Source organism: Phyllobates terribilis, unplaced genomic scaffold, assembly GCF_046119375.1.
Source record: "Phyllobates terribilis strain yellow unplaced genomic scaffold, ASM4611937v1 Scaffold_4__5_contigs__length_816908805, whole genome shotgun sequence".
Lineage (NCBI taxonomy): Eukaryota > Metazoa > Chordata > Amphibia > Anura > Dendrobatidae > Phyllobates > Phyllobates terribilis.
The window spans coordinates 690,940,838-690,959,724 of NW_027362764.1; the positions used below are offsets into that span (position 1 = coordinate 690,940,838).

The 18,887-nt window shown below is 54.7% G+C and overlaps 9 non-coding genes and 1 pseudogene across 9 annotated transcripts; all 10 read left to right on the forward strand.

Annotated features, from left to right (window-relative positions):
- Positions 1–938: 938 nt before the first annotated feature.
- LOC141267528 (5S ribosomal RNA) lies at positions 939–1,057 on the forward strand. Its single transcript, XR_012321313.1, has one exon. It is a non-coding gene; the product is annotated as a 5S ribosomal RNA (ribosomal RNA).
- Positions 1,058–2,763: 1,706 nt separating this feature from the next.
- LOC141266476 (5S ribosomal RNA) lies at positions 2,764–2,882 on the forward strand. Its single transcript, XR_012320514.1, has one exon. It is a non-coding gene; the product is annotated as a 5S ribosomal RNA (ribosomal RNA).
- Positions 2,883–4,588: 1,706 nt separating this feature from the next.
- LOC141269843 (5S ribosomal RNA) lies at positions 4,589–4,707 on the forward strand. Its single transcript, XR_012321546.1, has one exon. It is a non-coding gene; the product is annotated as a 5S ribosomal RNA (ribosomal RNA).
- A 1,706-nt stretch (positions 4,708–6,413) lies between these two features.
- LOC141266478 (5S ribosomal RNA) lies at positions 6,414–6,532 on the forward strand. Its single transcript, XR_012320515.1, has one exon. It is a non-coding gene; the product is annotated as a 5S ribosomal RNA (ribosomal RNA).
- Positions 6,533–8,238: 1,706 nt separating this feature from the next.
- On the forward strand, positions 8,239–8,357 carry LOC141268509 (5S ribosomal RNA). Its single transcript, XR_012321412.1, has one exon. It is a non-coding gene; the product is annotated as a 5S ribosomal RNA (ribosomal RNA).
- Positions 8,358–10,063: 1,706 nt separating this feature from the next.
- Positions 10,064–10,182, forward strand: LOC141269387 (5S ribosomal RNA). Its single transcript, XR_012321501.1, has one exon. It is a non-coding gene; the product is annotated as a 5S ribosomal RNA (ribosomal RNA).
- Positions 10,183–11,888: 1,706 nt separating this feature from the next.
- LOC141267176 (5S ribosomal RNA) lies at positions 11,889–12,007 on the forward strand. Its single transcript, XR_012321189.1, has one exon. It is a non-coding gene; the product is annotated as a 5S ribosomal RNA (ribosomal RNA).
- Positions 12,008–14,683: 2,676 nt separating this feature from the next.
- On the forward strand, positions 14,684–14,802 carry LOC141267797 (5S ribosomal RNA; annotated as a pseudogene).
- Positions 14,803–16,508: 1,706 nt separating this feature from the next.
- LOC141268098 (5S ribosomal RNA) lies at positions 16,509–16,627 on the forward strand. Its single transcript, XR_012321370.1, has one exon. It is a non-coding gene; the product is annotated as a 5S ribosomal RNA (ribosomal RNA).
- A 1,697-nt stretch (positions 16,628–18,324) lies between these two features.
- LOC141266443 (5S ribosomal RNA) lies at positions 18,325–18,443 on the forward strand. The gene has a single exon (XR_012320479.1). It is a non-coding gene; the product is annotated as a 5S ribosomal RNA (ribosomal RNA).
- The last annotated feature ends 444 nt before the right edge of the window (positions 18,444–18,887 follow it).

Below are 18,887 nucleotides of genomic sequence, written 5' to 3' on the forward strand. Positions count from 1 at the left end.
TTTGATGACGTTTTGCCATCTTGCCCAGCTCGGCTAGCATGGAGTGGCGCCTTGCTGGACACCGACCTTACGTAAAGTAGAGGCTGGAAGTCCCAAGCATCCCAAGCCCCCCAAGACCTCTAAGATAAGGACGCAACCCCGCCGCCTCTACCAGGCCTCACACCGAGCTCCTTGCCACGGCTAGGAGTGCTTATTGACCCCGCAGCCGGCCGTATGCAAATGATGGCGTTAAAAGCATCTCGCGCTGTGAAGGGGCCAGGCTTTCAGCAGCTGCCCAGGGGATGGTTTTAGAGGGCGACCGCCTAACGAGGGCCAGCAGAAGTAACGTCTTCTTCTTCAAAGAATCTTGTGTAACTAACCCAATCAGACAGCTGCCCAGGAGCTAACCTCAGTGCTAGGAAGGAGCGGGAGGGAATTGAGGGGGTGGTTCCTGCTAAGGCCCTGAAATAATAATAAGACAGGCAGGAGAGTCTGACGCATGGTGGCGGAAAAGCTGCAGGTGCAAATAGGGAATGTGGTCTCGTGCGAGCAACTTGTGCATGCTCGCTGTGTGTGAGTGTGCGCTTCCTAGGTACGGCGCGCTGCAGACAGTCAAAAGGGTTGCTCCCTTTCATTAAAAGTTAATCCCCGGCTGCAGGCTATTAGAAAGCAACTAACCGCGCTCTACTCACCCTACCCAGGTCTACCGGTGAGTCTCGCCGCTGCTCCCGGCCTGTGGCATTGGCCGCGACGCTGACGTTCCGTCGACAGCGCGGCAGCCGATCAGTGAGCTCAGCGGCTCTGAGCGGGGCGTTCTGTCTACAAGACCTTTTTAAGGAGCCAGCAAAAAAGTGAAGAGAAAGGAAAGCACAAAAGCACCTTGTCTTACTAAGCACTGGAAAGGGCAGCCGGCAACCGGACGTCAAAGTGGAAAAGCAGCAAGTGAGAGGCCTGTCTCTGCCTACGGCCACACCACCCTGAACACGCCCGATCTCGTCTGATCTCGGAAGCTAAGCAGGGTTGGGCCTGGTTAGTACTTGGATGGGAGACCGCCTGGGAATACCAGGTGCTGTAGGCTTTTGCCTTTTCTTACTTCCACCAGCAGGGGTCACTCTCCTCTATGCCTTTTTTCCATTCCTTTTTTCACAAGCGCACACATGCTCCTTTCTTCTTTTCATTTGCTTTCTCTCTTGCGCTATTTAATCCTTGCAAAATACCAGCATCCTTCTCATCACCGTGGGCCTCCAGCATTGTTGCTTATTTACTTTTAATACTAGGCTTCTTTTCACCAGGACCAGCGACTCCCGCATGACTGGAGGCAACCACCGCTGACCTGGAGGCAACCACCGGTAACCTGGAGGCCAGTTTACAGCACAACCCAAGCAAAACACCTTTGCAGGCCACACGACCACCCCGAAGAGCAGCTCAAATTCACTCGCAACCATCTCACCCTCTTCCTTCATTCACTCCTGGGCGTTTCGCTCCACCCCAAGTTGCGGGTCCAGCTTGCTCTTTCTGTCACATCCCCGCGATGAACGGTTTAGCCTGCAGGAGACCCTGCGCCGAGCCATTTTTAAACACATCTGATGCGGCAGGTGTTTCATTGCTCAACAAACAACACCTATAGGGACGGCACAGCCTATGCATCGGTCCTTCGGAGACCGCCCCAGAACGGCCAGAGTTCTCGTCCCCACGCGAGCCTGAGGAAGGCTGGCCGGGCGATGGGCCAAGCAGCGTCTACTGGCCATACCACCTTGGATACGTCCGATCTCGGAAGCAAAGCAGAGATGGGTTCGGAAATACTTGGTTGGGACACCTCCTGAGAACACCAGGTATTGTAGACAATTTTGATGACGTTTTACCATCTTGCCCAGCTCGGCTAGCATTGAGTGGCGCCTTGCTGGACACCGACCTTACGTAAAGTAGAGGCTGGAAGTCCCAAGCATCCCAAGCCCCCCAAGACCTCTAAGATAAGGACGCAACCCCGCCGCCTCTACCAGGCCTCACACCGAGCTCCTTGCCACGGCTAGGAGTGCTTATTGACCCCGCAGCCGGCCGTATGCAAATGATGGCGTTAAAAGCATCTCGCGCTGTGAAGGGGCCAGGCTTTCAGCAGCTGCCCAGGGGATGGCTTTAGAGGGCGACCGCCTAACGAGGGCCAGCAGAAGTAACGTCTTCTTCTTCAAAGAATCTTGTGTAACTAACCCAATCAGACAGCTGCCCAGGAGCTAACCTCAGTGCTAGGAAGGAGCGGGAGGGAATTGAGGGGGTGGTTCCTGCTAAGGCCCTGAAATAATAATAAGACAGGCAGGAGAGTCTGACGCATGGTGGCGGAAAAGCTGCAGGTGCAAATAGGGAATGTGGTCTCGTGCGAGCAACTTGTGCATGCTCGCTGTGTGTGAGTGTGCGCTTCCTAGGTACGGCGCGCTGCAGACAGTCAAAAGGGTTGCTCCCTTTCATTAAAAGTTAATCCCCGGCTGCAGGCTATTAGAAAGCAACTAACCGCGCTCTACTCACCCTACCCAGGTCTACCGGTGAGTCTCGCCGCTGCTCCCGGCCTGTGGCATTGGCCGCGACGCTGACGTTCCGTCGACAGCGCGGCAGCCGATCAGTGAGCTCAGCGGCTCTGAGCGGGGCGTTCTGTCTACAAGACCTTTTTAAGGAGCCAGCAAAAAAGTGAAGAGAAAAGAAAGCACAAAAGCACCTTGTCTTACTAAGCACTGGAAAGGGCAGCCGGCAACCGGACGTCAAAGTGGAAAAGCAGCAAGTGAGAGGCCTGTCTCTGCCTACGGCCACACCACCCTCAACACGCCCGATCTTGTCTGATCTTGGAAGCTAAGCAGGGTTGGGCCTGGTTAGTACTTGGATGGGAGACCGCCTGGGAATACCAGGTGCTGTAGGCTTTTGCCTTTTCTTACTTCCACCAGCAGGGGTCACTCTCCTCTATGCCTTTTTTCCATTCCTTTTTTCACAAGCGCACACATGCTCCTTTCTTCTTTTCATTTGCTTTCTCTCTTGCGCTATTTAATCCTTGCAAAATACCAGCATCCTTCTCATCACCGTGGGCCTCCAGCATTGTTGCTTATTTACTTTTAATACTAGGCTTCTTTTCACCAGGACCAGCGACTCCCGCATGACTGGAGGCAACCACCGCTGACCTGGAGGCAACCACCGGTAACCTGGAGGCCAGTTTACAGCACAACCCAAGCAAAACACCTTTGCAGGCCACACGACCCCCCCGAAGAGCAGCTCAAATTCACTCGCAACCATCTCACCCTCTTCCTTCATTCACTCCTGGGCGTTTCGCTCCACCCCAAGTTGCGGGTCCAGCTTGCTCTTTCTGTCACATCCCCGCGATGAACGGTTTAGCCTGCAGGAGACCCTGCGCCGAGCCATTTTTAAACACATCTGATGCGGCAGGTGTTTCATTGCTCAACAAACAACACCTATAGGGACGGCACAGCCTATGCATCGGTCCTTCGGAGACCGCCCCAGAACGGCCAGAGTTCTCGTCCCCACGCGAGCCTGAGGAAGGCTGGCCAGGCGATGGGCCAAGCAGCGTCTACTGGCCATACCACCGTGGATACGTCCGATCTCGGAAGCAAAGCAGAGATGGGTTCGGAAATACTTGGTTGGGACACCTCCTGAGAACACCAGGTATTGTAGACAATTTTGATGACGTTTTGCCATCTTGCCCAGCTCGGCTAGCATGGAGTGGCGCCTTGCTGGACACCGACCTTACGTAAAGTAGAGGCTGGAAGTCCCAAGCATCCCAAGCCCCCCAAGACCTCTAAGATAAGGACGCAACCCCGCCGCCTCTACCAGGCCTCACACCGAGCTCCTTGCCACGGCTAGGAGTGCTTATTGACCCCGCAGCCGGCCGTATGCAAATGATGGCGTTAAAAGCATCTCGCGCTGTGAAGGGGCCAGGCTTTCAGCAGCTGCCCAGGGGATGGTTTTAGAGGGCGACCGCCTAACGAGGGCCAGCAGAAGTAACGTCTTCTTCTTCAAAGAATCTTGTGTAACTAACCCAATCAGACAGCTGCCCAGGAGCTAACCTCAGTGCTAGGAAGGAGCGGGAGGGAATTGAGGGGGTGGTTCCTGCTAAGGCCCTGAAATAATAATAAGACAGGCAGGAGAGTCTGACGCATGGTGGCGGAAAAGCTGCAGGTGCAAATAGGGAATGTGGTCTCGTGCGAGCAACTTGTGCATGCTCGCTGTGTGTGAGTGTGCGCTTCCTAGGTACGGCGCGCTGCAGACAGTCAAAAGGGTTGCTCCCTTTCATTAAAAGTTAATCCCCGGCTGCAGGCTATTAGAAAGCAACTAACCGCGCTCTACTCACCCTACCCAGGTCTACCGGTGAGTCTCGCCGCTGCTCCCGGCCTGTGGCATTGGCCGCGACGCTGACGTTCCGTCGACAGCGCGGCAGCCGATCAGTGAGCTCAGCGGCTCTGAGCGGGGCGTTCTGTCTACAAGACCTTTTTAAGGAGCCAGCAAAAAAGTGAAGAGAAAGGAAAGCACAAAAGCACCTTGTCTTACTAAGCACTGGAAAGGGCAGCCGGCAACCGGACGTCAAAGTGGAAAAGCAGCAAGTGAGAGGCCTGTCTCTGCCTACGGCCACACCACCCTGAACACGCCCGATCTCGTCTGATCTCGGAAGCTAAGCAGGGTTGGGGCTGGTTAGTACTTGGATGGGAGACCGCCTGGGAATACCAGGTGCTGTAGGCTTTTGCCTTTTCTTACTTCCACCAGCAGGGGTCACTCTCCTCTATGCCTTTTTTCCATTCCTTTTTTCACAAGCGCACACATGCTCCTTTCTTCTTTTCATTTGCTTTCTCTCTTGCGCTATTTAATCCTTGCAAAATACCAGCATCCTTCTCATCACCGTGGGCCTCCAGCATTGTTGCTTATTTACTTTTAATACTAGGCTTCTTTTCACCAGGACCAGCGACTCCCGCATGACTGGAGGCAACCACCGCTGACCTGGAGGCAACCACCGGTAACCTGGAGGCCAGTTTACAGCACAACCCAAGCAAAACACCTTTGCAGGCCACACGACCACCCCGAAGAGCAGCTCAAATTCACTCGCAACCATCTCACCCTCTTCCTTCATTCACTCCTGGGCGTTTCGCTCCACCCCAAGTTGCGGGTCCAGCTTGCTCTTTCTGTCACATCCCCGCGATGAACGGTTTAGCCTGCAGGAGACCCTGCGCCGAGCCATTTTTAAACACATCTGATGCGGCAGGTGTTTCATTGCTCAACAAACAACACCTATAGGGACGGCACAGCCTATGCATCGGTCCTTCGGAGACCGCCCCAGAACGGCCAGAGTTCTCGTCCCCACGCGAGCCTGAGGAAGGCTGGCCGGGCGATGGGCCAAGCAGCGTCTACTGGCCATACCACCTTGGATACGTCCGATCTCGGAAGCAAAGCAGAGATGGGTTCGGAAATACTTGGTTGGGACACCTCCTGAGAACACCAGGTATTGTAGACAATTTTGATGACGTTTTACCATCTTGCCCAGCTCGGCTAGCATTGAGTGGCGCCTTGCTGGACACCGACCTTACGTAAAGTAGAGGCTGGAAGTCCCAAGCATCCCAAGCCCCCCAAGACCTCTAAGATAAGGACGCAACCCCGCCGCCTCTACCAGGCCTCACACCGAGCTCCTTGCCACGGCTAGGAGTGCTTATTGACCCCGCAGCCGGCCGTATGCAAATGATGGCGTTAAAAGCATCTCGCGCTGTGAAGGGGCCAGGCTTTCAGCAGCTGCCCAGGGGATGGCTTTAGAGGGCGACCGCCTAACGAGGGCCAGCAGAAGTAACGTCTTCTTCTTCAAAGAATCTTGTGTAACTAACCCAATCAGACAGCTGCCCAGGAGCTAACCTCAGTGCTAGGAAGGAGCGGGAGGGAATTGAGGGGGTGGTTCCTGCTAAGGCCCTGAAATAATAATAAGACAGGCAGGAGAGTCTGACGCATGGTGGCGGAAAAGCTGCAGGTGCAAATAGGGAATGTGGTCTCGTGCGAGCAACTTGTGCATGCTCGCTGTGTGTGAGTGTGCGCTTCCTAGGTACGGCGCGCTGCAGACAGTCAAAAGGGTTGCTCCCTTTCATTAAAAGTTAATCCCCGGCTGCAGGCTATTAGAAAGCAACTAACCGCGCTCTACTCACCCTACCCAGGTCTACCGGTGAGTCTCGCCGCTGCTCCCGGCCTGTGGCATTGGCCGCGACGCTGACGTTCCGTCGACAGCGCGGCAGCCGATCAGTGAGCTCAGCGGCTCTGAGCGGGGCGTTCTGTCTACAAGACCTTTTTAAGGAGCCAGCAAAAAAGTGAAGAGAAAAGAAAGCACAAAAGCACCTTGTCTTACTAAGCACTGGAAAGGGCAGCCGGCAACCGGACGTCAAAGTGGAAAAGCAGCAAGTGAGAGGCCTGTCTCTGCCTACGGCCACACCACCCTCAACACGCCCGATCTTGTCTGATCTTGGAAGCTAAGCAGGGTTGGGCCTGGTTAGTACTTGGATGGGAGACCGCCTGGGAATACCAGGTGCTGTAGGCTTTTGCCTTTTCTTACTTCCACCAGCAGGGGTCACTCTCCTCTATGCCTTTTTTCCATTCCTTTTTTCACAAGCGCACACATGCTCCTTTCTTCTTTTCATTTGCTTTCTCTCTTGCGCTATTTAATCCTTGCAAAATACCAGCATCCTTCTCATCACCGTGGGCCTCCAGCATTGTTGCTTATTTACTTTTAATACTAGGCTTCTTTTCACCAGGACCAGCGACTCCCGCATGACTGGAGGCAACCACCGCTGACCTGGAGGCAACCACCGGTAACCTGGAGGCCAGTTTACAGCACAACCCAAGCAAAACACCTTTGCAGGCCACACGACCCCCCCGAAGAGCAGCTCAAATTCACTCGCAACCATCTCACCCTCTTCCTTCATTCACTCCTGGGCGTTTCGCTCCACCCCAAGTTGCGGGTCCAGCTTGCTCTTTCTGTCACATCCCCGCGATGAACGGTTTAGCCTGCAGGAGACCCTGCGCCGAGCCATTTTTAAACACATCTGATGCGGCAGGTGTTTCATTGCTCAACAAACAACACCTATAGGGACGGCACAGCCTATGCATCGGTCCTTCGGAGACCGCCCCAGAACGGCCAGAATTCTCGTCCCCACGCGAGCCTGAGGAAGGCTGGCCGGGCGATGGGCCAAGCAGCGTCTACTGTCCATACCACCTTGGATACGTCCGATCTCGGAAGCAAAGCAGAGATGGGTTCGGAAATACTTGGTTGGGACACCTCCTGAGAACACCAGGTATTGTAGACAATTTTGATGACGTTTTGCCATCTTGCCCAGCTCGGCTAGCATTGAGTGGCGCCTTGCTGGACACCGACCTTACGTAAAGTAGAGGCTGGAAGTCCCAAGCCTCCCAAGCCCCCCAAGACCTCTAAGATAAGGACGCAACCCCGCCGCCTCTACCAGGCCTCACACCGAGCTCCTTGCCACGGCTAGGAGTGCTTATTGACCCCGCAGCCGGCCGTATGCAAATGATGGCGTTAAAAGCATCTCGCGCTGTGAAGGGGCCAGGCTTTCAGCAGCTGCCCAGGGGATGGTTTTAGAGGGCGACCGCCTAACGAGGGCCAGCAGAAGTAACGTCTTCTTCTTCAAAGAAGCTTGTGTAACTAACCCAATCAGACAGCTGCCCAGGAGCTAACCTCAGTGCTAGGAAGGAGCGGGAGGGAATTGAGGGGGTGGTTCCTGCTAAGGCCCTGAAATAATAATAAGACAGGCAGGAGAGTCTGACGCATGGTGGCGGAAAAGCTGCAGGTGCAAATAGGGAATGTGGTCTCGTGCGAGCAACTAGTGCATGCTCGCTGTGTGTGAGTGTGCGCTTCCTAGGTACGGCGCGCTGCAGACAGTCAAAAGGGTTGCTCCCTTTCATTAAAAGTTAATCCCCGGCTGCAGGCTATTAGAAAGCAACTAACCGCGCTCTACTCACCCTACCCAGGTCTACCGGTGAGTCTCGCCGCTGCTCCCGGCCTGTGGCATTGGCCGCGACGCTGACGTTCCGTCGACAGCGCGGCAGCCGATCAGTGAGCTCAGCGGCTCTGAGCGGGGCGTTCTGTCTACAAGACCTTTTTAAGGAGCCAGCAAAAAAGTGAAGAGAAAAGAAAGCACAAAAGCACCTTGTCTTACTAAGCACTGGAAAGGGCAGCCGGCAACCGGACGTCAAAGTGGAAAAGCAGCAAGTGAGAGGCCTGTTTCTGTCTACGGCCACACCACCCTGAACACGCCCGATCTCGTCTGATCTTGGAAGCTAAGCAGGGTTGGGCCTGGTTAGTACTTGGATGGGAGACCGCCTGGGAATACCAGGTGCTGTAGGCTTTTGCCTTTTCTTACTTCCACCAGCAGGGGCCACTCTCCTCTATGCCTTTTTTCCATTCCTTTTTTCACAAGCGCACACATGCTCCTTTCTTCTTTTCATTTGCTTTCTCTCTTGCGCTATTTAATCCTTGCAAAATACCAGCATCCTTCTCATCACCGTGGGCCTCCAGCATTGTTGCTTATTTACTTTTAATACTAGGCTTCTTTTCACCAGGACCAGCGACTCCCGCATGACTGGAGGCAACCACCGCTGACCTGGAGGCAACCACCGGTAACCTGGAGGCCAGTTTACAGCACAACCCAAGCAAAACACCTTTGCAGGCCACACGACCCCCCCGAAGAGCAGCTCAAATTCACTCGCAACCATCTCACACTCTTCCTTCATTCACTCCTGGGCGTTTCGCTCCACCCCAAGTTGCGGGTCCAGCTTGCTCTTTCTGTCACATCCCCGCGATGAACGGTTTAGCCTGCAGGAGACCCTGCGCCGAGCCATTTTTAAACACATCTGATGCGGCAGGTGTTTCATTGCTCAACAAACAACACCTATAGGGACGGCACAGCCTATGCATCGGTCCTTCGGAGACCGCCCCAGAACGGCCAGAGTTCTCGTCCCCACGCGAGCCTGAGGAAGGCTGGCCGGGCGATGGGCCAAGCAGCGTCTACTGTCCATACCACCTTGGATACGTCCGATCTCGGAAGCAAAGCAGAGATGGGTTCGGAAATACTTGGTTGGGACACCTCCTGAGAACACCAGGTATTGTAGACAATTTTGATGACGTTTTGCCATCTTGCCCAGCTCGGCTAGCATTGAGTGGCGCCTTGCTGGACACCGACCTTACGTAAAGTAGAGGCTGGAAGTCCCAAGCCTCCCAAGCCCCCCAAGACCTCTAAGATAAGGACGCAATCCCGCCGCCTCTACCAGGCCTCACACCGAGCTCCTTGCCACGGCTAGGAGTGCTTATTGACCCCGCAGCCGGCCGTATGCAAATGATGGCGTTAAAAGCATCTCGCGCTGTGAAGGGGCCAGGCTTTCAGCAGCTGCCCAGGGGATGGTTTTAGAGGGCGACCGCCTAACGAGGGCCAGCAGAAGTAACGTCTTCTTCTTCAAAGAAGCTTGTGTAACTAACCCAATCAGACAGCTGCCCAGGAGCTAACCTCAGTGCTAGGAAGGAGCGGGAGGGAATTGAGGGGGTGGTTCCTGCTAAGGCCCTGAAATAATAATAAGACAGGCAGGAGAGTCTGACGCATGGTGGCGGAAAAGCTGCAGGTGCAAATAGGGAATGTGGTCTCGTGCGAGTAACTAGTGCATGCTCGCTGTGTGTGAGTGTGTGCTTCCTAGGTACGGCGCGCTGCAGACAGTCAAAAGGGTTGCTCCCTTTCATTAAAAGTTAATCCCCGGCTGCAGGCTATTAGAAAGCAACTAACCGCGCTCTACTCACCCTACCCAGGTCTACCGGTGAGTCTCGCCGCTGCTCCCGGCCTGTGGCATTGGCCGCGACGCTGACGTTCCGTCGACAGCGCGGCAGCCGATCAGTGAGCTCAGCTGCTCTGAGCGGGGCGTTCTGTCTACAAGACCTTTTTAAGGAGCCAGCAAAAAAGTGAAGAGAAAAGAAAGCACAAAAGCACCTTGTCTTACTAAGCACTGGAAAGGGCAGCCGGCAACCGGACGTCAAAGTGGAAAAGCAGCAAGTGAGAGGCCTGTTTCTGCCTACGGCCACACCACTCTGAACACGCCCGATCTCGTCTGATCTTGGAAGCTAAGCAGGGTCGGGCCTGGTTAGTACTTGGATGGGAGACCGCCTGGGAATACCAGGTGCTGTAGGCTTTTGCCTTTTCTTACTTCCACCAGCAGGGGTCACTCTCCTCTATGCCTTTTTTCCATTCCTTTTTTCACAAGCGCACACATGCTCCTTTCTTCTTTTCATTTGCTTTCTCTCTTGCGCTATTTAATCCTTGCAAAATACCAGCATCCTTCTCATCACCGTGGGCCTCCAGCATTGTTGCTTATTTACTTTTAATACTAGGCTTCTTTTCACCAGGACCAGCGACTCCCGCATGACTGGAGGCAACCACCGCTGACCTGGAGGCAACCACCGGTAACCTGGAGGCCAGTTTACAGCACAACCCAAGCAAAACACCTTTGCAGGCCACACGACCCCCCCGAAGAGCAGCTCAAATTCACTCGCAACCATCTCACCCTCTTCCTTCATTCACTCCTGGGCGTTTCGCTCCACCCCAAGTTGCGGGTCCAGCTTGCTCTTTCTGTCACATCCCCGCGATGAACAGTTTAGCCTGCAGGAGACCCTGCGCCGAGCCATTTTTAAACACATCTGATGCGGCAGGTGTTTCATTGCTCAACAAACAACACCTATAGGGACGGCACAGCCTATGCATCGGTCCTTCGGAGACCGCCCCAGAACGGCCAGAGTTCTCGTCCCCACGCGAGCCTGAGGAAGGCTGGCCGGGCGATGGGCCAAGCAGCGTCTACTGGCCATACCACCTTGGATACGTCCGATCTCGGAAGCAAAGCAGAGATGGGTTCGGAAATACTTGGTTGGGACACCTCCTGAGAACACCAGGTATTGTAGACAATTTTGATGACGTTTTGCCATCTTGCCCAGCTCGGCTAGCATTGAGTGGCGCCTTGCTGGACACCGACCTTACGTAAAGTAGAGGCTGGAAGTCCCAAGCATCCCAAGCCCCCCAAGACCTCTAAGATAAGGACGCAACCCCGCCGCCTCTACCAGGCCTCACACCGAGCTCCTTGCCACGGCTAGGAGTGCTTATTGACCCCGCAGCCGGCCGTATGCAAATGATGGCGTTAAAAGCATCTCGCGCTGTGAAGGGGCCAGGCATTCAGCAGCTGCCCAGGGGATGGTTTTAGAGGGCGACCGCCTAACGAGGGCCAGCAGAAGTAACGTCTTCTTCTTCAAAGAATCTTGTGTAACTAACCCAATCAGACAGCTGCCCAGGAGCTAACCTCAGTGCTAGGAAGGAGCGGGAGGGAATTGAGGGGGTGGTTCCTGCTAAGGCCCTGAAATAATAATAAGACAGGCAGGAGAGTCTGACGCATGGTGGCGGAAAAGCTGCAGGTGCAAATAGGGAATGTGGTCTCGTGCGAGCAACTTGTGCATGCTCGCTGTGTGTGAGTGTGCGCTTCCTAGGTACGGCGCGCTGCAGACAGTCAAAAGGGTTGCTCCCTTTCATTAAAAGTTAATCCCCGGCTGCAGGCTATTAGAAAGCAACTAACCGCGCTCTACTCACCCTACCCAGGTCTACCGGTGAGTCTCGCCGCTGCTCCCGGCCTGTGGCATTGGCCGCGACGCTGACGTTCCGTCGACAGCGCGGCAGCCGATCAGTGAGCTCAGCGGCTCTGAGCGGGGCGTTCTGTCTACAAGACCTTTTTAAGGAGCCAGCAAAAAAGTGAAGAGAAAAGAAAGCACAAAAGCACCTTGTCTTACTAAGCACTGGAAAGGGCAGCCGGCAACCGGACGTCAAAGTGGAAAAGCAGCAAGTGAGAGGCCTGTCTCTGACTATGGCCACACCACCCTGAACAAGCCCGATCTTGTCTGATCTTGGAAGCTAAGCAGGGTCGGGCCTGGTTAGTACTTGGATGGGAGACCGCCTGGGAATACCAGGTGCTGTAGGCTTTTGCCTTTTCTTACTTCCACCAGCAGGGGTCAATCTCCTCTATGCCTTTTTTCTATTCCTTTTTTCACAAGCGCACACATGCTCCTTTCTTCTTTTCATTTGCTTTCTCTCTTGCGCTATTTAATCCTTGCAAAATACCAGCATCCTTCTCATCACCGTGGGCCTCCAGCATTGTTGCTTATTTACTTTTAATACTAGGCTTCTTTTCACCAGGACCAGCGACTCCCGCATGACTGGAGGCAACCACCGCTGACCTGGAGGCAACCACCGGTAACCTGGAGGCCAGTTTACAGCACAACCCAAGCAAAACACCTTTGCAGGCCACACGACCCCCCCGAAGAGCAGCTCAAATTCACTCGCAACCATCTCACCCTCTTCCTTCATTCACTCCTGGGCGTTTCGCTCCACCCCAAGTTGCGGGTCCAGCTTGCTCTTTCTGTCACATCCCCGCGATGAACGGTTTAGCCTGCAGGAGACCCTGCGCCGAGCCATTTTTAAACACATCTGATGCGGCAGGTGTTTCATTGCTCAACAAACAACACCTATAGGGACGGCACAGCCTATGCATCAGTCCTTCGGAGACTGCCCCAGAACGGCCAGAGTTCTCGTCCCCACGCGAGCCTGAGGAAGGCTGGCCAGGCGATGGGCCAAGCAGCGTCTACTGGCCATACCACCTTGGATACGTCCGATCTCGCAAGCAAAGCAGAGATGGGTTCGGAAATACTTGGTTGGGACACCTCCTGAGAACACCAGGTATTGTAGACAATTTTGATGACGTTTTGCCATCTTGCCCAGCTCGGCTAGCATTGAGTGGCGCCTTGCTGGACACCGACCTTACGTAAAGTAGAGGCTGGAAGTCCCAAGCCTCCCAAGCCCCCCAAGACCTCTAAGATAAGGACGCAACCCCGCCGCCTCTACCAGGCCTCACACCGAGCTCCTTGCCACGGCTAGGAGTGCTTATTGACCCCGCAGCCGGCCGTATGCAAATGATGGCGTTAAAAGCATCTCGCGCTGTGAAGGGGCCAGGCTTTCAGCAGCTGCCCAGGGGATGGTTTTAGAGGGCGACCGCCTAACGAGGGCCAGCAGAAGTAACGTCTTCTTCTTCAAAGAATCTTGTGTAACTAACCCAATCAGACAGCTGCCCAGGAGCTAATGACGCGCCCCTGGGCCTGTGTCGCGCTGCGTTGCGCACGCGGGAGCTTACCCGGAGCCGGATCTCTTGAGGGTTGTAGTCTCGTGGCGGTGACCCGGTCCGTTCCCAGGGAGTCAAACTGAGCGGCGATGTAACAGCGGTAGATGCAGGACGACTACGCCACCCGTTGAATGCAGCTATGGAGCTGCCGCTGCAGGACAGTCCGCTGAGGCCGGTGGATGGATGGTGCAGCGTACATGGTATAACCCCCAACGGGAGGGGTATGGCCTCAGGGCAGCAGATGTGGATGATGGGGGTAGCAGGAACCACTCAGAGACGGTGCGGTGTAATTCAGGGTCTTTACTGGTAACAACGATAGACCCTCCCGGAGTACTTGCTAGTGAACGGGGCCTGGTCAGTCCTTGAGCAGATGGGATCTCCCCTGGCCAGGCGGAGTTGTAGGCCTCCCAAACTGACTGTACTCTTCTGGCTACCTTGCTAGAAGCGGATATAAGTAGCCCACGTCCCTGAGTGTACCGTGTGATGCTCACCCGTATGGCCGGTGACTCGGGGCCTTCTAATGGCTTCCGCTCCACGATGGCGGTGCTGGTCCCACGCGTGTGACCGTGCCTTCGGGTTTCTGGGCCTGAGGACCTGAAATCCCCTGCCGGTCGGCTTATGCTGCTGGGTAAGAGTTAGTCCCCACAGCCTCGGACGCCGGGTCCGGTAAGAAAGCTTCTCAGTCAGGGCGAGCTCTGCAGCTGCCAGCCCCTGACTCGTAGTAGTATTGCTTCTGCTGTTTCTTGTCTCTACTCTCCTTGACTGCTAACCCTGCTTCAGCCCCGGGTTTATATAGGGGAAGTTCTTCCCCTCCCAAGACTGGGCAGGAGGTGTGGCATGCACAGGATCCCTGACCAAAGGACCTCCCACCTGCTCTCAGACATAACATCTCTATCACTGTGGCAACCAGACCCCTGGGGTGTCACACTAACCTCAGTGCTAGGAAGGAGCGGGAGGGAATTGAGGGGGTGGTTCCTGCTAAGGCCCTGAAATAATAATAAGACAGGCAGGAGAGTCTGATGCATGGTGGCGGAAAAGCTGCAGGTGCAAATAGGGAATGTGGTCTCGTGCGAGCAACTTGTGCATGCTCGCTGTGTGTGAGTGTGCGCTTCCTAGGTACGGCGCGCTGCAGACAGTCAAAAGGGTTGCTCCCTTTCATTAAAAGTTAATCCCCGGCTGCAGGCTATTAGAAAGCAACTAACCGCGCTCTACTCACCCTACCCAGGTCTACCGGTGAGTCTCGCCGCTGCTCCCAGCCTGTGGCATTGGCCGCGACGCTGACGTTCCGTCGACAGCGCGGCAGCCGAACAGTGAGCTCAGCGGCTCTGAGCGGGGCGTTCTGTCTACAAGACCTTTTTAAGGAGCCAGCAAAAAAGTGAAGAGAAAAGAAAGCACAAAAGCACCTTGTCTTACTAAGCACTGGAAAGGGCAGCCGGCAACCGGACGTCAAAGTGGAAAAGCAGCAAGTGAGAGGCCTGTCTCTGCCTACGTCCACACCACCCTGAACATGCCCGATCTTGTCTGATATTGGAAGCTAAGCAGGGTTGGGCCTGGTTAGTACTTGGATGGGAGACTGCCTGGGAATACCAGGTGCTGTAGGCTTTTGCTTTTTCTTACTTCCACCAGCAGGGGTCACTCTCCTCTATGCCTTTTTTCCATTCCTTTTTTCACAAGCGCACACATGCTCCTTTCTTCTTTTCATTTGCTTTCTCTCTTGCGCTATTTAATCCTTGCAAAATACCAGCATCCTTCTCATCACCGTGGGCCTCCAGCATTGTTGCTTATTTACTTTTAATACTAGGCTTCTTTTCACCAGGACCAGCGACTCCCGCATGACTGGAGGCAACCACCGCTGACCTGGAGGCAACCACCGGTAACCTGGAGGCCAGTTTACAGCACAACCCAAGCAAAACACCTTTGCAGGCCACACGACCCCCCCGAAGAGCAGCTCAAATTCACTCGCAACCATCTCACCCTCTTCCTTCATTCACTCCTGGGCGTTTCGCTCCACCCCAAGTTGCGGGTCCAGCTTGCTCTTTCTGTCACATCCCCGCGATGAACGGTTTAGCCTGCAGGAGACCCTGCGCCGAGCCATTTTTAAACACATCTGATGCGGCAGGTGTTTCATTGCTCAACAAACAACACCTATAGGGACGGCACAGCCTATGCATCGGTCCTTCGGAGACCGCCCCAGAACGGCCAGAGTTCTCGTCCCCACGCGAGCCTGAGGAAGGCTGGCCGGGCGATGGGCCAAGCAGCGTCTACTGGCCATACCACCTTGGATACGTCCGATCTCGGAAGCAAAGCAGAGATGGGTTCGGAAATACTTGGTTGGGACACCTCCTGAGAACACCAGGTATTGTAGACAATTTTGATGACGTTTTGCCATCTTGCCCAGCTCGGCTAGCATTGAGTGGCGCCTTGCTGGACACCGACCTTACGTAAAGTAGAGGCTGGAAGTCCCAAGCCTCCCAAGCCCCCCAAGACCTCTAAGATAAGGACGCAACCCCGCCGCCTCTACCAGGCCTCACACCGAGCTCCTTGCCACGGCTAGGAGTGCTTATTGACCCCGCAGCCGGCCGTATGCAAATGATGGCGTTAAAAGCATCTCGCGCTGTGAAGGGGCCAGGCTTTCAGCAGCTGCCCAGGGGATGGTTTTAGAGGGCGACCGCCTAACGAGGGCCAGCAGAAGTAACGTCTTCTTCTTCAAAGAAGCTTGTGTAACTAACCCAATCAGACAGCTGCCCAGGAGCTAACCTCAGTGCTAGGAAGGAGCGGGAGGGAATTGAGGGGGTGGTTCCTGCTAAGGCCCTGAAATAATAATAAGACAGGCAGGAGAGTCTGACGCATGGTGGCGGAAAAGCTGCAGGTGCAAATAGGGAATGTGGTCTCGTGCGAGCAACTAGTGCATGCTCGCTGTGTGTGAGTGTGCGCTTCCTAGGTACGGCGCGCTGCAGACAGTCAAAAGGGTTGCTCCCTTTCATTAAAAGTTAATCCCCGGCTGCAGGCTATTAGAAAGCAACTAACCGCGCTCTACTCACCCTACCCAGGTCTACCGGTGAGTCTCGCCGCTGCTCCCGGCCTGTGGCATTGGCCGCGACGCTGACGTTCCGTCGACAGCGCGGCAGCAGATCAGTGAGCTCAGCGGCTCTGAGCGGGGCGTTCTGTCTACAAGACCTTTTTAAGGAGCCAGCAAAAAAGTGAAGAGAAAAGAAAGCACAAAAGCACCTTGTCTTACTAAGCACTGGAAAGGGCAGCCGGCAACCGGACGTCAAAGTGGAAAAGCAGCAAGTGAGAGCCCTGTCTCTGCCTACGGCCACACCACCCTGAACACGCCCGATCTCGTCTGATCTTGGAAGCTAAGCAGGGTCGGGCCTGGTTAGTACTTGGATGGGAGACCGCCTGGGAATACCAGGTGCTGTAGGCTTTTGCCTTTTCTTACTTCCACCAGCAGGGGTCACTCTCCTCTATGCCTTTTTTCCATTCCTTTTTTCACAAGCGCACACATGCTCCTTTCTTCTTTTCATTTGCTTTCTCTCTTGCGCTATTTAATCCTTGCAAAATACCAGCATCCTTCTCATCACCGTGGGCCTCCAGCATTGTTGCTTATTTACTTTTAATACTAGGCTTCTTTTCACCAGGACCAGCGACTCCCGCATGACTGGAGGCAACCACCGCTGACCTGGAGGCAACCACCGGTAACCTGGAGGCCAGTTTACAGCACAACCCAAGCAAAACACCTTTGCAGGCCACACGACCCCCCCGAAGAGCAGCTCAAATTCACTCGCAACCATCTCACCCTCTTCCTTCATTCACTCCTGGGCGTTTCGCTCCACCCCAAGTTGCGGGTCCAGCTTGCTCTTTCTGTCACATCCCCGCGATGAACGGTTTAGCCTGCAGGAGACCCTGCGCCGAGCCATTTTTAAACACATCTGATGCGGCAGGTGTTTCATTGCTCAACAAACAACACCTATAGGGACGGCACAGCCTATGCATCGGTCCTTCGGAGACCGCCCCAGAACGGCCAGAGTTCTCGTCCCCACGCGAGCCTGAGGAAGGCTGGCCGGGCGATGGGCCAAGCAGCGTCTACTGGCCATACCACCTTGGATACGTCCGATCTCGGAAGCAAAGCAGAGATGGGTTCGGAAATACTTGGTTGGGACACCTCCTGAGAACACCAGGTATTGTAGACAATTTTGATGACGTTTTGCCATCTTGCCCAGCTCGGCTAGCATTGAGTGGCGCCTTGCTGGACACCGACCTTACGTAAAGTAGAGGCTGGAAGTCCCAAGCATCCCAAGACCTCTAAGATAAGGACGCAACCCCGCCGCCTCTACCAGGCCTCACACCGAGCTCCTTGCCACGGCTAGGAGTGCTTATTGACCCCGCAGCCGGCCGTATGCAAATGATGGCGTTAAAAGCATCTCGCGCTGTGAAGGGGCCAGGCATTCAGCAGCTGCCCAGGGGATGGTTTTAGAGGGCGACCGCCTAACGAGGGCCAGCAGAAGTAACGTCTTCTTCTTCAAAGAATCTTGTGTAACTAACCCAATCAGACAGCTGCCCAGGAGCTAACCTCAGTGCTAGGAAGGAGCGGGAGGGAATTGAGGGGGTGGTTCCTGCTAAGGCCCTGAAATAATAATAAGACAGGCAGGAGAGTCTGACGCATGGTGGCGGAAAAGCTGCAGGTGCAAATAGGGAATGTGGTCTCGTGCGAGCAACTTGTGCATGCTCGCTGTGTGTGAGTGTGCGCTTCCTAGGTACGGCGCGCTGCAGACAGTCAAAAGGGTTGCTCCCTTTCATTAAAAGTTAATCCCCGGCTGCAGGCTATTAGAAAGCAACTAACCGCGCTCTACTCACCCTACCCAGGTCTACCGGTGAGTCTCGCCGCTGCTCCCGGCCAGTGGCATTGGCCGCGACGCTGACGTTCCGTCGACAGCGCGGCAGCCGATCAGTGAGCTCAGCGGCTCTGAGCGGGGCGTTCTGTCTACAAGACCTTTTTAAGGAGCCAGCAAAAAAGTGAAGAGAAAAGAAAGCACAAAAGCACCTTGTCTTACTAAGCACTGGAAAGGGCAGCCGGCAACCGGACGTCAAAGTGGAAAAGCAGCAAGTGAGAGGCCTGTCTCTGCCTACGGCCACACCACCCTGAGCACGCCCGATCTCGTCTGATCTTGGAAGCTAAGCAGGGTCAGGCCTGGTTAGTACTTGGATGGGAGACCGCCTGGGAATACCAGGTGCTGTAGGCTTTTGCCTTTTCTTACTTCCACCAGCAGGGGTCACTCTCCTCTTTGCCTTTTTTCCATTCCTTTTTTCACAAGCGCACACATGCTCCTTTCTTCTTTTCATTTGCTTTCTCTCTTGCGCTATTTAATCCTTGCAAAATACCAGCATCCTTCTCATCACCGTGGGCCTCCAGCATTGTTGCTTATTTACTTTTAATACTAGGCTTCTTTTCACCAGGACCAGCGACTCCCGCATGACTGGAGGCAACCACCGGTAACCTGGAGGCCAGTTTACAGCACAACCCAAGCAAAACACCTTTGCAGGCCACACGACCCCCCCGAAGAGCAGCTCAAATTCACTCGCAACCATCTCACCCTCTTCCTTCATTCACTCCTGGGCGTTTCGCTCCACCCCAAGTTGCGGGTCCAGCTTGCTCTTTCTGTCACATCCCCGCGATGAACGGTTTA